This window comes from Lactuca virosa, chromosome 8 (assembly GCF_052849685.1).
Source record: "Lactuca virosa cultivar CGN04683 chromosome 8, Lactuca_virosa_CGN04683_v6, whole genome shotgun sequence".
NCBI classification, from domain to species: Eukaryota; Viridiplantae; Streptophyta; class Magnoliopsida; order Asterales; family Asteraceae; genus Lactuca; species Lactuca virosa.
Window position 1 is genome coordinate 48,646,678 of NC_136433.1, and position 16,385 is coordinate 48,663,062.

Here is a 16,385-nt window from a genome sequence, read left to right on the forward strand (position 1 = left end):
TAATTGACTAAATTTGATTAAAATCTCAATCTAAGCTTTTAGAATTGAAATGAAGTTTGAATTCCTATCCCTTAATTATAGCAAAACAACTTTTCAAACCATGTAACTTTGTGAATTGAAACCTTTGTTTTCTATAATTAACATTGCTAACTTGCAACACTTATCATAATAATTATGCTCCCACCAGCGTTTCCTCACAATCATTTTCATGAATCGGAGAGAAACCTTATGACACTTAGATTTTATGGTGTATGTGTTCCTATCCATGTGAATTTGTCATGACCATAATCACAAGACATGGTTAGTGACAAATCCAAACTCATATGGACTGAACTTGTTCAATCTCAATTTCTTGCCACCTGGCAGCACAAGGGCCTACCATTGCTTCCTGGTTGTTATGCAACCAATTGAGAACTCTCACAACTCACACGCATAGTCAAATTTAACTGGAATAGGCATCGAAACAAGAATATGTCAATCACGATAGGTTACAAACCTCAAGTCGTGTGCTAGTGTTTAACAATAGGTTTTATTCTTGATTAGTTATTGAAACTTGTCAATATCTTTAAGACTCCCACTGACCTCTTGACATATAAGACTCTCTTTTCAAGAACCATTCCTTGACAATCAAATACTCAAGAGTTAGTGCGGAATCTTATCAAGACAAACACTTCACACAATTGGCCTTAGTTAGTCTTTGTTTTATCCAAAACATCACAACTTACCATTTTCAAATGTACAAGAGTAGAAAACTTTTTACTCTACATTTGATAAGTGTTTTAAACCTTTCTTAAGATTATGTCACTCAAGGTTACAATCTTGGAGTATGACTCTAAGACTTGTTTTGGGAACGAAGTATGACTCATCTTCTTGATTTAAACTATTTCAACAATTCACGATTCATCTTCTTAGCCATACAAATGCACTAAGATGTCTTTAGAAGATCAATTGTGATATGGTTTATCCATAAACATTAAGATGATCATAAAACATGATACTAAAGTACTCTCCAATCTTTTCAGATTGGAGAAACTTTTAACTTTCTGCCTAATTTGATTCTTCTCATTCGTTCTGCCATACATTGAACCTTTTCCAATGTTTCAGAATTATACTTAAACTTGTAAGCATAACCATGTTTACTAAACTTTAGCAAATCATGACGAATAGTCTTATTGATGTTTGTGGTGGATCTTGACCAGCACACACCCAGTATACCCGATCCCCTAGTCCTTCACTTGACTCACATATACATGTGAACAAGGAATTACTCTTAATTTACCAAACATGAAAATTCTCATTCATCATACAATACAACTTGCATGAAAGTTTCTGTCCAATTGAAACTTGGGTGATGAGAATCTTTCCTTATTTGGAAAATACTCGACACTACCACAAACGAAAGAATCAAATTCACATTGCTAACATAGAAACATACAAACATCAATTTTTCACAAATTCCATTGCAAGGAGATATAATAAAATAAAACCAAAATTTTATTTATTTATAAAATGCGGAAAATTTTTTTTCCTTACAATGCAATTACAAATGAAAACTATGTTATTACATATTTCCTAGCAATCTATCATAACTCCTAAGCAGCAGCTCAAAAATCCGATCTTCGAACCATGTGATTGAAATCCATTTTCGCGATTAGATTCAACATACTCTTCCTTTAAGCTTCCTTCCCTTTGCATGATCCTACAAAACATCAAAATGCAACCTTGTCACATCATGTATTAAGAATCAACAAGTACGAACTTAATAGAGTTAGACAGTAGACTTACCTGAAGTAGAGTCAAACTTTTCGATTCTACCTTTTCTCAGATCTTTCAGGTTGTCAGGGCAGCTTCGCAACCAATGCCCCTTCTTTTGGCAATATAAACATATAGACTCTTTGGTAATGGTACACGGGAAAATATCAGACTTAGCCTTTCTCTTTCCCTTGGAAAGAGAAATCTTTTCTGGACTTCCAATGTTTCCATTGTCAATGTCCATGGAAGTTTGGTGAATAGATCTTCCAATCAAATTTGTTTTTCCAGTGCGCCAAATCATTGCTGATTCAGCAACAACAAGCAAATAGGTAGGATTAATAAGGGTCATGTCGTGGTCTGTCACATAGTAGTCCTTAATGAACTCACTATATGACTCAGGAAGTGATTGAAGAACCCAGTCAACCGCCGACTTCCTCGAGACAACAACACCCAATACTCTCGGCCTGTAAATATGTGACTTCATCTCCAAGACGTGAGTACACAGGCCTTCTATCTTGATGTTTCATTGCAAGTAGAGCTTGAGTGACCTTGAACTTTTCAAGTCTTTGAACTTGTGGGTTAGGGAGAATTATTGGAGGAGGTGGAGGAAGTGAAGTATGACTTTCACGATCCAACCGCGGGACATCATCTTCAAGAGGAAAGCTTGTTCCAAAAGATTTGGGAAGACCATAGTTGTCTGAACTAGACATCTACAATGGGCGAAATTCAAGTTAGTTGATTTAAGTCCTTAATATAACACCCAAATGAAATATTAAGGCTAGGAACCAACACAATATTTTTACAATTTGGAAGAGGGATGCCGTAATCCAATTGCAAAATATTTGAAGGTAGGTAAATGACGATTTACCAATTTCCATCACGAAAAACGAAAAAAGAATTTTAGGTTTTAAGTGAGTTGAAATTCCTAGATCCTTTGAGATTCATTGAAACTTTCAACGACATTTTTAAATCTCGATTGTGCCCTTCATGTTTGTGACTAGGATGCCGAGGATCACAAACCAGGTGTGAATAACCATGCAAATTAGCTTGGTACACCCAATGTTACAACCACCTAATCAATGTGCCGGTTAACCACACATGCTCCATTGATCTATGATTAACATCAAGATACCATTTGCCACGCATTGTCAGTCCCAGATTAGTGTGTCGGTTAACCACACACGCTCCACTAACAACTTAACAAGGTGCAAAGTGCAATTTCATGGGTTAGCACCATATTCACATTTTCCTAAGTAACTAAGATTGGGAATTTATAAGTGTTTAGTTACTTCATATTTATCATTATACTTTTAATGAAGGGAGAATTAGAGTCATATCATACCCGTTCGGCTAACGACCCTCCACCAGTCAAGGAAGCGGTGGGTGAGAGTGGACACCCATTAAACTGCCATTTTATAGGCAGTAACCTTATACCCCCCTTATAGACTAACTTCGTGAATGAGGCCTACTAACGGTAACACTGACTTTACTCTTATATATATATATATATATATATATATATATATATATATATATATATATATGTATGTATGTATGTATATATATATATATATATATATATATATAAATATTAAACCTATAATATTATAATAGTATAAGGGTTGAATTTTAAACTTTTAAAATTCTAGGGTTTGGAATTAAATGTTTCAAAAGTTAGACTTTTACATTTACAAATTCCAAAAGTTGAGGGCAAGTTTTGAACTATTCAAAAAACTTTTCAAATTCATAACTTATGAGTTTAATATAGGTTTTAATAAAAAGAATCTTGAAAATCCATAACTTGAGGACAAGTTATGGAGTTCATAAAACCATTTATGGGAAAAAGACTCTTCAAGTTAATAACCTATAAGTTTAATGATCTATTTAAAGGAAAACTTTTCATTTTCCATAACTTGAGGACAAGTTATGGAATTCATCAAAACATTTAGATCAACTAATGTAACTTACAAAATCAAACAATTTGTCAATGATCTAAATTACACTCATAAGAACAAGACAATTCATATCAAACAAATTTCATGTAATTAGCCTAACCATATAAACTAATACAAAACATGAAACTTTGACAATTATCTTTTAAATTGGATGAGCATGATCATTACCACATCAAAAACAGGTTTATAAATCCAAAAACAGTTTAGTGTAATGATCATAGTCCAATTCCAGCCTTAAAACTCGAAATTATGCATCCAGGAGCACCAACTCGTCGAGTGCATGAACTAACTCGGCGAGTTGGTCAGATTATAGGGTGGACTCGTCGAGTTCCCCAGTGGACTCGGCGAGTCCACTGTCCATACAACAAAAATTTGTTTTTTTCAAGCTTCGAAAACAAGTAGCATCAAGTATATAAGAAAACAACCCTAGTCTCTGATACCACTGAAGGGTTTTGAGCATTCTAACACTCCTATGGATTACATGAAACCCTAGATGCTTTGGATCTATGTTTTCTCTAATATACATGCAAACTTTCTATTTTCCAAAGCAACATCCTAACTAGCATACAATGGAGTATCTATACTACAAGATTCTAGTTAGATGACATACCTTTTGTTGTTCCTTGATATCCTTGATGTGTTTGGCCTTTAAGAACATAGCACCAATAGTATGAATGCCTCAAATGGAATCACAACACACCTTTGGACAAAGGAGACTTTTGAGAGAGTATCTTCTTGCACCAAAATCGGCCAGCCCTCTAGTATTCCACTTATGTGCCATTTTGGTAGCCATGAGGCTTCTTATATAGTGTGGCAAGATTAGGGTTATACCATGTAAGCCTTAATGGCCATGACCTTCCGTATTCCTTAGGATCCATGGGTTTTAACCTCCATGGAGCATCCATGGGTTGTCACATGGGTTTAGCCCAACCTAAGGAATCATGGATCATTGGTCCACACCATAAGAAGAAATGATTTACCAATCAACCCCTTATATTTAATTAGTCTCTTTTGATCACAAAATTAATTCCAAATTAATTCTTGATCAATACTAATTAAATAATATGATTTCATATTAATATATTAGAACTTATAATATATTAATAAATCATAAATAACATCTTCTCAAAAGTCCATCCTATCAAATTGCCCTGGTGATATGCAACCCAAATATAATGTCACAATAAAGACATAAAATAAAAAAATGGTTATGAAAAATGAAGATGTTATACAATAATACATAAAATTTGATCTATATTTGTTACCTATTTATAATAAAGTCATAAAAATACTAAGTTCGGCAAATGATTTTATTATAGAAAATATTGAACGAAGATAAAATACATAGTTTATCATTTTATTGGTCTCTATTAATAAGTAACAAAGGGTCTGTATTATTACAATGTGAAATCTCTTAAATGAATAGAAAAAAAGAATTTGAATTTGATGGAACATTTCAATATTGTAAAATATATTTAAATTTTAGTATTGAAAAAATCATTTAAGTTTAAAAAATTAAAAAATAGTCTTCTTCTTATAGACTGCAAATATTTATTTCACCTCTTCTACTGCAGAGGTCTACAAATAGAGTCCGCAATTTGCAGAACTTTTGTCTGAAAAACAAACCACCCTTTATATATCTTTAATTTTCACATCGATCTTGCTAATAATACAATGTTAAGTGATCTAAAACCATTAACACCAAAGCCACCAATTTTTTTTCGACTTGATTACTTTTTGGCATGCAAAATAAAATGAAATATAGATAAAACTACTTGTTTGTTAATTTATGCATGATGCTAAAATAATCTAAAACATTATATAAATTGGTTTTTTTAACTTAAAGGAGTTTTTCAACGCTCAAACTCTCTTTTCTTATCATATCATACTATATTATAAAGGAAACATTTTTCATTTCACCACATTCATTTGAAACTCCCATGCATTTTTCCTTTTATCACATTCATTTGAAACTCTCATGACTTTTCAATTTCTTTCTAATAATAATTATAGGTTGGTTAATAAGGTTAAATAAATATCAAACCTAAAGTGTAATCATATATAAACTAAATTTTAATATTAAAATAATATATTTACTTCTACTTATTAAGATATGTTTTTTAACTTTTAACATATTATACTTAATTTATTAGTTTTAATACATTGTTGGATGTAAACCAATATAATTTTAAAGATACAATTTTGGAACAATTTGTATAAAATACATAAATTATTAATTTCAATATAACATTACAGGGTCAACTTAAATATAAATTTTGGTTTAACTTAAACAACCCAAAAAATGTTTTGTAAATAGTTAAAAGTGATTAATTGTAGTGTTTTTCTAATAATGATTATAAGTTGGTTAATAAGGTTAAATAAATATCAAACATAAAGTGTAATCATAAATATACTAAATTTTAATTTTAAAATAATATATTTACTTCTACTTATAAAGTTATGTCTTTAACATTTAACATATTATACTTAATTTATTAGATTTAATATGTTGTTGTATGTAAATTTTGGTTTAACTTAAACAACCCAAAAAATATTTTGTAAATAGTTAAAAGTGATTAATTGTAGTGTTTTTCTAATAATGATTATAAGTTGGTTAATAAGGTTAAATAAATATCAAACATAAAGTGTAATCATAAATATACTAAATTTCAATTTTAAAATAATATATTTACTTCTACTTATAAAGTTATGTTTTTAACATTTAACATATTATACTTAATTTATTAGATTTAATATGTTGTTGTATGTAAACCATTACCAGTTTAAAACTACAACTTTTTAACAATTTGGACAAAATACTTAAATTGTTATTTTAAATATAACATTACAATGTCAACTTAAATATAAATTTCAGTTCCACTTAAATACCAAAGAATATTTTGTAAATAATTAAAAATGATAAATTGTAGTGATAAATGCAAAAACTAAATTGTAATATCAATTTAACTAAAATATTTCCTAAAGATAATTTTATAATCGTTAAAAGTTTTCAAATAAGTAGCTTAAAATAACTTACAATAACAATAGTTAAAAATAACTCTATATAAATTATTATATTGTTACCTTTAAATCAAAAAACAATGTTTGATATTTTAAATAATTATAATGATAGAAATTAAAACATTAAGTAAAAAAAATTAAAAAAATTAATTAACAATAACAACAACTATAAATAACATTAAACCATATATTATATTTAATTTTATTCATGTGTAACTCGCGGGTAGAAGTCTTTCCAACGATTGAGATTATACAGTTATAATAGATGTATATATTATCATATAATTTAAAATAATCAATATATTATATCAATTTAGTATACGAATTATTATATCAAATTTAACAACAACGTTATATATATATATATATATATATATATATATATATATATATATATATATATATATATATATATATATATATATATACTTCAACTATATAGGTGTTTCTGCGCAACGCGTGAGCATTCGTCTAGTAAAATTATAAAACACAAAGCATGTGATGATAATGTTCCTTTTGTAACCAACGAAAATTATATCACCTTTTTCAATATACATATATGGTTGAATTTTAGAAAAAAAACACATACACACAATATTTTGTAAATATAAAAACACTACATTAATTTGTGTATGTTATAATCGTCATATAATTTTTTTACACATGAAAAACCTCTTATATTTAACAAATGAAACAAACAAAAATACAATCTAATATAGAAATCTTATTGAAAAAAAAATTTTAAAAATAATTCTAACAGTTTCAGAAAATAGATGGTTTTAATTAGCAAAAAGTTAATATAGTTATTATTATTTTTTTTGGCAAATTGACATATAACATATTGTGATTTTAAGATATTTACACAAATTATAGGATGAATAATTGTTTAATTCATGCAATGTCATAAAATAACCGTTTATATTTACAATATTCTATATTTAGATCATAAAATAATGAAGAGGAAATGACAGAAATGTCATAACAACTTTTTAGAATTGATCATATTAGTCCCTAAATTATTTTTGTGACTTTATGAAGGAACAAAGTCTTGAGTACTATGTCTTTTTAGTCCATGTTACCAAAATTAACAAAATTAACAGGTAGAGGTGCCACGTGACACATATAAAAACTGTTTTTTACTAGTTTTAAAAGCCAAGTCAACCAAATAATCAAACTTAAAAGTCAAGTCAGCCAAATAGTAATGGAAATCCTTATAATTGGTCTCTTCAAGTGGTTGTTTCTTGATGATTCCGGTGAACCCTCCGAACACAACTATAGTTTATTTTCTTGTTGGTATCTTTTTCAGGATTTATTGATGTTTCCGTTCAAATTCGGGAAGTTAATAACGATATATGATCCACGCTCCTTAAAATTTTCCGGATCGTACACCATAGCAACTTCCTCTTCCGTATCGTATGTCCCCAGCCACAACCTCTTAGTTTTGTTCTCCAAATTTCGTGAATGTATCCTAGTCGAGAATTTTTCTGATCATCGTGGCATAATGCCTATGTACCTCTTTTCCGGCAGTGATGGTGGAGGCAGTGAGCCTTTCCACCGGTAATCACCATTTCATTGCAATCACCAGTTGCATGCAGTTACACTCATTGTCGAAAAAATTGCTAGATTTTCTAGTGCTTTTGATTGGTGGTGTTGCGGTACGGTTAATTCTTTTTAGAATGATGAGTTTGATCACCGATTCTTTGGCATCAGACTCCCAAAACCCCAATTAAATGCCACATCGTTCATACTCGACTCCTTCGATCCTTAGTTAGGGTTCTTCAGTTTCGTATTAACTATTAAGATTCTACTGCTAAGATGACTTGTAGATCAATCAAGATCATAAAGAAAGAAGAAAAAGTCATCGTCGATTGAAGTAATGATTTTGCAATCTTGACGATGACACCGACCATGATCCCAACGATTGTGCTGCTTTTGAACACGGTTCTTGAATATGATGTGTTCAAATTTTCGAGGAATTATCTCTCGTTTTGATTGTAGAAAAAAACTATATTATGGGATTTACCCACTAATATAGTTGAAGGACAATTCAATGATTGTGTTTGTCTGTACACATATTCTGATTGAATTTCTTCAGAAATAATATTATTAGGAATTGATTGTGTGCAACGTTGAAGGAGACAAGAGGGAGGAGGTTTGCTAGTGGTTTAGGTGGGGTGGTATGGAGACTATTTAACTTAATACTAACAGAATTAAAAAAAAATTAATAAAATAAAACTAATAAACAGAGTTCCATGTGGCATCTCTACCTTTTAATTTAGGTAACATGAACTAAAGAGACAGGATGCTCACGATTTTATTCCCTCATAAAGCTACGAAAATAGTTTACGCATTAAAAGGACAAACCCTAGAAAATTCGTATGACATTTGTGTCATTTCCCCAATAATAAAGTATTATTATATATATATATAAAACGATTAAAATATAGTTGTGCAAAAAGTATAAAAAGAAAAAAAAGTGAAACATCATATCTTATATATAAAAGAATTTAATTTGAATTTATTGCATAGAAGATGTGTGTGAGAAATGTATTCACATTCGTAAACTTGGGTCTATGTCTACGTCTTTTTGGAGAGGAGGACGTCCAGGCGTTTTGACATTATCAGTTTTCTAAAAATCAAACAATCTGGAGAACAAACGTAAATATCTTCTCGTCTGCAGACATAAATGCTAAAAAATGGTTTGTACAGAATAATAAACATCACCTAAATCTCAATATTCGTTTGAATTGTCGTAAATTCTTTCTCCATATATATGTAAACTATTTAACAAATGTTTGTAAATTTTCTTATCTGAAAGAGTTGTTTCATATATTATGGCACTTTTGAAAATTAAATTAACATATTAAAAATTATCATTTTCAAAAAGTACATAATTTTTGTAACGAATTTAAATTGAAAAACAAGTAAGATGCTAACAAAATATCATTATAGAAAAGTGCAAACTAAAATTTCATTTTAAAACCAACTAAATGAATAATTTTTTGTTTTTCTACCTTACTTGCAATCTAAAAAAATACCCAATCCACAACACTATCAAATAAAGTCAATCTTCTATGGATAATCGTCCCGAAAATAATAGAATTTATGATATTTCACAAGGTCCAAAAGATATCGACAAATTATGTAATTATTATAAAAAATCATCTCTAATAAATGAAGGTTTTATTTGCCACATATCATCTTTTCCTTCATTTTTACACTTGTCATTTTGTGGGAGTTTTAAATTTTTTATTTTCCACTTTTCATTTTTTAGGAATTTCCATTTTCTTAAAATAAAATTCCATAAAATTGTAATGGATTCTATAAAGAAATAAAATCATCCTATTAATTTGATAATAAATTCTCATAAATACTGTAAACTATTTAATTTCTTTTGCAAATGTTTTAAAATATTACATTTTGTTATTTAAGTATTACTTTATAAAATATTTCATGTTTATATATTGATATTAAATTTTTATTTTTAATAAACACGTGTAATATACGGGTCTCACACCTACTGATAAATATACAAAAATAGTTATGTTATGATTGTATATCTCCATTTTCTTTGTGGTTATTAAAAAGATCTTACTAGAATAGTTTCAAATAGACCGATGGTATGTAAAGACAACTCTAACTTTGTAACCATGACATGTCCTATAAAATGCCCTTCCTACTTTAGAAACAACTTTTGCACTAGATTTCGTATAGATAAGCTTAATTAATAATTACCAACTAGGCACCCCATGTTCTTGAGGGAATAATACTATATAAATCATTAACACTTTTGATTAGATAGTATATAAATGATTAACACATTTGATTAGACTCTCTAATCTCCTTCATAATTCATGTTCAGGATTTTATATATATATATATATATATATATATATATATATATATATATATATATATATATATAAAACTTGGCTCGAGTGAACACCCAAAAATAGTTGAAGACTTCGAGGACAAATCTTTGCTGCATAATTGAAAAAATAAAAGGTGAAAATTTGATTTTATTTATCGTCAATATCTCGCGAGATAATATAGCGTTTTTGTAATTATGTACGAGATTTTGACAATTCGCAGTAAAGGTTAATTATTTTAAGGTTAAATGGGTAAAACGAAAGAGGAAAAAGAAGAAAAAAAATTCTCCTCCAACGTCATCAATTCCCCCCCCCCCCCCACCCTTCTCTTTTTTTCCACCAAAATAAACACAATCATGAAAATTTAAAAAAAAAACAAATTATTTTTTCATTTTTTTTATAAAAAAAACCCAGAAAAAAAATTCTCTAAAATTCATAAAAGTTTAAGGGATACTTCTCATAAATATACTAGTGACTTTGTAAAAAAAAATTCAAAAAATAAGTTTTTAAAGTATTTATTTTAATTTTAAGAAAATATTAAATATTCAAAAAAAATATTGAACATAATATGATTCAAAATGTGATGATTCAAAATATTTATGATTCAAAAAAAAACTTTTGATTCAACTTGTTTATGATCTAAAAATATTTAGACTCAAATATTTTATAAATATTAATTATATCTGTTATGATTTAAAATATATAATGATCCATAATTTTTTTTTGAACAAAAACTATATTTAATTAAATATATTATTGATACTAAATCATATGATTCAAAATACTACAATTCAAAATAATTTATTTCAAAATTTTATGAACCAAAAATAATATGACTCAAAAAAAGTATGAACAGAAAATATTATGATTCTTAATATTCTTCTTAATTAAAATGATATATATATTTTAAAAAATCAAAAAAATCAAAAAACAAAAAACAAAAAAGAATAAAAAATAAAAAGAAAAATAAAAAAAACACTAGTACTTTCAAATATGTAGTAAAGATATTAAAATAATAATAAAAAAAGAATATATATATATATATATATATATATATATATATATATATATATATATATATATATATATATATATATAGACGTTCGTTGTACGTGATTAAATTCTCGACTCTATATTAGTTACCACGGACGTGGGTGACATGCAAACGCACCACGGCTAAGTATTTATAGTTTGACGTTTGTGCCTTTGACGAAATTGGTGGTGGAGAATTGTCATCGCAGTCATCACCATTTTTTGAGTCCTCATTGAAACCGGACCCTATATATATATATATATATATATATATATATATATATATATATATATATATATATATATATATATATATATATATATATATATATAAATATAAAGAGAGAGAGAGAGAGATGGCAATAATAGCCATTTTTTATAATGCATTTTATTTTCTACAAATTAGAGAAAAATCAAAACATGATCATAATAACTACAATTTACCGATTACACCGTTTACAAAAATTTAGGTGGTCTGTGATTTTTTCTTTTTAGATTTTCATAGTCTACCACCTGCTGATATCTAGGTGGCCTAGATTTTTTTTTTTTGAAATTTAAAAAATAAATAAATTTTGCAAGTCAATAAGTACATAAATCTAGGTCGTGTAATTTTTTTTATAATGATTTTTACAGGTCACTCTTATGATTGGGAGAACCCGGATCCTCTCATGATTGTTATGAAGTCTGTATATGAATCTAACGCCCCTCGCTAGGGTCTATTTGTAAACATAGTTAAGAAACTCTTTTTAAAATTCTAGTACTTGATTATAAATTAGGCGGGGAAATACAATCCTATTATCTCAAAAACACGTTATTAAACTTTTAGATAGCGAGATTGTTAGCAATAAAGTATCACAACATGAATTAAGTTCACCACATATTATGTGGCCTTCTTTAAGTTATGGTAATCCCTAATCCAAGTTTGGGTCTTCAATCTGAAGGCACATAAAAACAAGTTAGGCAATAGGTTTGCCTAATGAGTTACCTAAGGTTGATTCATTTTGAGTAAGGGATAACAATCTAACTTACTTGAACCAAACCTTTGAAAAACCATCAAAAACACTTGGGTGTAATAACCCACCCAAACAAAGGTCTTATATGCCCAAATATTTAACTTCAACAATTTATTCCTAAAAAGGAGATAAAGGTGCTACAAATATGAAAAAAAGGTAAACCATGATTATATCATAAGATTAAATGTATTGCATGAAACTACATCCCACCCTTGTCCATTTCATAAGTCCAACTCACAAACTGGTGGTTTAAAAATCGCGGACTCTTGGTTAGTTCCATCAAGGAACCACTACTAATTGTTACCCTAAAACTCAAATGCTATGCAATTTGGGGAACTGCCACCCTACGCCACATAATGGGTAGCTAGCTTGGATATGCATTGAGGATTATTTAGAAATCTACTCAGAAATGATAAACATGACGTACAATTAATATTTTGGGTACTCAGTATTGTTAAATAGTTGATAGGTTATTTATATATTTCTTGTATAGTATTGGGACCTTTGTGTAATATGTATTTGGTATATATTGTTCTAATATACGTAACCGTAATCAATGGGTTTTCACGCCAATTAACATGGTATCAGATATGTTCATCGTTTCACTACTGATAGTTTTGTTTCTATCGCGTTTGATCCTTTTGGTTTCATAGTGAAGGATCTTAAAACAAGTGTCTCGCTTCAACGCTGCAACAATAATCATCCATCATGACATGTATCATATTCTTCCCTTATTTGTTGCGCTTGTCATTGCTTCTGCTCACGTTGTTATCTCTTCTGACACTTGGCATCGTTGTATTGGTCATCCAAGACCATGTATCTTTAACTTTTTACAGTCTCGTAATTTTATTTCATGTTCCAATAAAGACAGCTCTTTGTCATGCTTGTTAGTTAGGAAAACATTGTCGCTTACCTTTTCAATCCTCCACTACTAAAACGACTCGTGTGTTTGAGCTCATACATTCTAGTCTCTGGACTTCTCCTGTTTCTAGTATTAGTGGTTTTAAATATTTTGTTCTATTCTGGGATGATTTTTCTCATTTGTATGGGTTTTTCCATTGCATCTTAAATCTGATGTTTTTTCAGTTTATAAAAACTTATGTTCCTATGTTATGAATCAATTTAAAACTGATATACAACTTTTTCAATGTGATGATGGTCGTGAATTTAATAATCACCCTCTTTTAGATTTTTTAAAACTCGTGACATTAAAATTCGTTTCTCATGTCCATATACATCACAACAAAATGGAAAAGTCAAACGCATCATTCACTCTATCAATAAAAATTTTAGTACCACTCTTTTTCAAGCTTCTCTCCCTCCCAAGTTTTAGGTGTATGATCTTCTCTCCATGACTCACACCTTCAATCTTCTCCCAAACACCACACTTAATCTCAAAACTCTTTTTGAGATTATGTTTGGGTTCTCTCATTCCTACTCTCATCTTCGCGTGTTTGGTTGTTTTTGTTATCTAAATACCTCCACAGAATCTTGCTCCTCGCTCTTCGGCTTGTATCTATCTTGGTCCATGCACTGACCATCGTGGCTACCGTTGTTTAGACCTCATCACTTAAAAAGTCATAATATCCCATCATGTCATCTTTGATGAGTCTCACTTCCCATACTCCGATTTTCATCCTACCCCTCTCCTTCTGACTATAACTCGTTTAACCTTGATGAGTCTGTCTCCCCCTTCACTACTATTCCTCTGTCTCCTCCCGTCCCCTCACCTCCTCCTTCGTCCCAAGAGGACTCAACTGATGCTACTCCATCTCCGCCTCCTCAGGTCTAGTCATCTCCCTTTCCCCCTCCTGCATTTGGTCACCCAATGGTTACTAGATCTCGTATTGGTTCCTTACGTCATAAGCAAATCTACGATATCACAGCTACTTCTGACATTTCTCATATCCCTCGTTCTACGGCTCAGGCCATGTGTGATCCTCACTAGTGTGCAGCTATGGATTCTAAGATGTGTGCTCTCACTTCTAATAACACCTGGGACATGGTTCCAAAACCTCCCAACGCCAATATTGTTGGGTGCCGATGGCTTTATCATCACAAATTTGATAGTCAAGGTTGTCTTGATTGATACAAAGTTCGGCTTGTTGCTCATGGCTTCTCTCAGCAGTCTGGTCTTTATTTTGATGACACATTCAGTCCAATTGTCAAACCTACCACCATTCGCACTATCCTCAGTATCTCCATCTCTCGCGACTGGCCTATTCATCTGCTTGATGTTAAAAATGCCTTCCTTTACGGTGATCTTGCTAGGACTGTCTACATACGTCATCCTCCTAGTTATGTCAACAATCAAGTTCATGATCATGTCTATTAGTTGCGAAAAGCTCTCCATGTGCTAAAACAAGCTTCTCGTGCCTAGTATAGACATTTTGTTGTTTATCTCTCCAAGCTTGGATTCCTTGAGAGCAAGTCTAATAGCACTCTCTTTACCATCGTGGTTCTAACACGATCTACCTTCAGCTCTATGTAGTTGGCATCATCCTCACTGCTTCCACTCATGCTCTCATCTTTAAATTCATTACTCAGCTCTCTTTTAAATTTCCCATCTCTGATCTCGGTTCGATTTCCTTCTTTCTCGGTATTGTTGCTACCCGTAGTGCTTCCGGTCTCTTTCTTTCCCAATTTGCTTTTGCTCAGGAGATTCTCTCCCGTGCTAACATGGTTGCGTGCAATCCGTGTAGTATTCCGACTGACACCAAAAGGAAACTCTTTGTTGGAGGTGATCCGGTTTCTGATCCCACTCTTTATTGCAGTCTTGTTGGTGCTCTGCAATACTTAACTTTCACACGTCCTGATATCGCATATGATCTGCAACAACTCTTTTTCTTTATGCAAGAACCATGTGTTCCATATTTTCATGCTCTAAAGTGTATCTTATGATACATTTGTAGTACCCTAACACATGGTCTTTATATTCGTTCGTCGGTTGTTGATCGTTTGGTCTCCTATTGTGATGCTGATTCATCCGGTTGTCCTACTACTCGCAGCTCCACTTTTGGGTTTTGTGTTTATCTCAGCGACAATCTCATCTCTTGGTACTCCAAACGGAAGTATGACATATCTCGTTCTATTATCGAAGCCGAGTACCAGTGGGTAGCCAATGTAGTTGCTGAAACTGTTAGGCTTCAGAATCTTCTCCGCGAGTTATAATGTTTGTTGTCTTGTGCCATGAAAGAACCCCTTTCTAAACTTTCGTATTTCTGAAAGACCCAAACTTTCATACTTGACAATTGTTACTCCAAAACATGCTACATCCATATTCTTAAAAATAATATTTTATATTGGTAAAGTGATTACAAACTACTGGATACAAACCGACTATGTTTTAATATTTTACATAACTACCCAGGATATTGTAATTTTATACAAACATAAACCGAAATACAAAAGTAATAGTAAAAACTATTCTACATCTTCCAATGAGGTTTTCACCTAAATGATTCTAATGAGATTCTTTACAACTTTCAGTAATAAAACTTTACTTATTTCAAATTTTATATTTTCGTTAAATTTCGATATTTATATTTTAATTAGAATCTCATAAGACTTTCAATATTTTCCTAGTGATTCTAAACATAGTTTTACTTTATTTATAGTAAAACTATCTGTTAGAACTCAATACTCAATAACACATACTATTTCATAATATTATTTACTTAAAACACGATTTCAAAACGTGTATGTTACAAATACCTCCTCCTTTTGAGGATTTCGTCCCCGAA